Here is a 2,881-nt window from a genome sequence, read left to right on the forward strand (position 1 = left end):
GTCGGCTAGCGCAGATAAACCTCGTGTAGCTTTGCGCGAAATTCAAAACAAACAAACAATTGTTCTGAAGATGGGTAAGATGATGGGCAGTTATCCTGTGAAGAAAATGAGTAGGTTTTGCGTTATTATTCGGTTATATTCAAAGGTTCTTGTCAGGATCTAAAATTATTGTTAAAGTCTAAGGAAGTAACACCTCTAAAGTCATAAGTCACATGATCTCTCCTGTGAACAACGAAACCAGTAAAGAGGGTTTTTTACACCCATTCTTCAACTATACCCACTGAGGGTTACAGATGAATCTGGTTGACACTTAGTAACAGTAAAGCTTTTCTCATCATTACTGTTTGTTACTACACAAGTTAAACATTTATTTTGTAAAAATTATATATAAATCCATTCAGTTTTATATCTGTTCTTAACGTTACAAAATTAATATTTTAGTGAGCTATGTACAAGCTATGCACCGTGAAAAAAATCTGTAGACTTAGCGCTCAGCCAATAGGAAACAAAGAAAACTCCTTTACTGAATTTCATTCTGTGTTAACAGAATTTCTCGCGAGGACGTGAAAAATAAAAGTTTTATTTAATAGCGAAACAAATATATTCAAATCTTGCTTTTATATACTTGGAATAATTGTAAAACTTTAACTAAATGATTGATTCATTGTAGGATAGAGAATTCACGTTAGTTTCCACTAGTTTCAAACGAATTTACCGATAAATCTTATTTGTCAGTTAAGCTTTTGCAGGAGACAAGGTTAAAGATTCAATAAACGTTGGCGGTGCCCACTTTAGTTAAGAAACACCTCGTAAAGTTTATACAGTGGTAAATAAGGTCGCGACTAAGGTTTAATCTCTGTTTTGACCGTCTTTCACAACTGATATAAATCACTTGCTGTGAGTTCTAGGGTTCTTGATGAGGTACAGTATTCATTGAAACCAGTCAAGGCTAACTGGTGAAGCACAAACTAAGCTCATACCCGCTGCTTTCTCTACTGGAAACTACAGAGAAAATTCTCCAGTTCTTGGAAACTAAAATGACACGCTAAGAAAGGACTTGTCTTCCAAGTATTTGTGGTAAATACTTTCACGTTCACGCCAGATTTCTTCAGGACGTGTTTGTTGTGTGAAAGAGAGCTTAGATAAGTATCTACGAACGTTATTCGGTTAGTGAAGTAAGATGTTATCGTGTATGGCACTCCAAGTAATACTGTTTGAACATCTTGTGGGTGGTTGGCTTTTGGAATTAGCAACCTTCAAGGGTGGTGGGAGCAGAAAATTTAACTGAATTCGAGATAAGGTTGGATGAATACACTAGTAGTAAGGGATGATTATATTTGGGAGCTGGAAGGGACATTCTTGATAGGCTGATAAGCTCCTTTTTGTTCCTTTACAATTTTATGAAATTATGAACTTGTAAATAGCAATTATGTTCAGTACAACAGCAGGATAACAGAATAATCCATTACAAATGTAAACAAGGAGTTATGTTCACTACAACAGCAGGGTATCAAAATAGTCAATTACATTTATAAATAAAGCGTTATATTCACTACAATAGCTAAGTAACAAAATAGTCCGTTACAATGTGTAAATAAGGAGTTATGCTCACTACAACAGCAGGATAATAGAGTAGTCCATTACAAATGTAAATAAGGAGTTATGTTCACTACAACCGAAGGGTAACAAAATAGTCAATTACAGGTGTAAATAAGAAATTATCTTCACTATAATAGCAAGGTAACAAAATAGTCCATTACATTTATAGATAAAAAGTTATGTTCACTATAATAGCAGGGTAACAGAATAGTCCATTACAAATGTAAACAAAGAGTTATGTTCACTACAATAGAAGGGTAACAGAATAGTCCATTACACATATAAACAATTTATATGCTCACTACAATAGCAGGGTAACAGAATAGTCCATTACAAATGTAAACAAGGAGTTATGTTCACTACAACAGCAGGATAACAGAGTAGTCCATTACAAATGTAAACAAGGAGTTATGTTCACTACAAAAGCAGGGGAACAGAATAGTCCATTACAAGTGTAAAAAAGAAATTATGTTCACTACAATAGCAAGGTAACATAATAGTCCATTACATTTATAGATAAAGAGTTATGCTCACTACAATAGCAGGGTAACAGAATAGTCCATTACAATGTGTAAATAAGGAGTTATGTTCACTACAATAGCAAGGTAACATAATAGTCCATTACATGAGTAAATACGGAGTTATGTTCACTACAATGTCTTGATAACAAAATAGTTTACTAGATATATAAATAAGGTTTTAGAATCTGTTCACTGAAACGATAACGAACATTTTTGTTTTTTTACAATTTTATCCGTAACATTTTCGTAGATTTCATAATATTCTTAAACTACTAATTTGATAACATTCTCTTTTTCATTCTTTAATTACTCATTGAATTAGGAAAAGTCCGGCGTGCAGAAACTGGCTTTTATCGAACCTTCTAACACAGCGATCCCTTCCAAGATAAAAACGTCAGTGAAAATGCTGTAAAAAAATTTCCCGCGTTCTCCGATAAACGAAGTCTAGGTTGATTAAAAGCGCCGTCCAAAAAAATATACATCTTTTACTGTGTCTATTTTCTGCTCGATAATAAGTTACCTAGACTGGTAGGTTTAATCATATGTCTCCGTCAGTCAAAACTTAGTGCTCGATAATAAGTTACCTAGACTGGTAGGTTTAATCATATGTCTCCGTCAGTCAAAACTTACTGCTCGATAAAAAGTTATTTAGACTGGTAGATTTAATCATATGATTCTGTCAGTCAAACTTAGTGTCAGATAATGAGTTACTTGGCCTTGTAGGTTTAATCATATGTCTCTGTCAGTCAAACTTAGTGCTC

This window comes from Limulus polyphemus, unplaced genomic scaffold (assembly GCF_000517525.1).
Source record: "Limulus polyphemus unplaced genomic scaffold, Limulus_polyphemus-2.1.2 Scaffold7435, whole genome shotgun sequence".
Taxonomy (NCBI): Eukaryota; Metazoa; Arthropoda; class Merostomata; order Xiphosura; family Limulidae; genus Limulus; species Limulus polyphemus.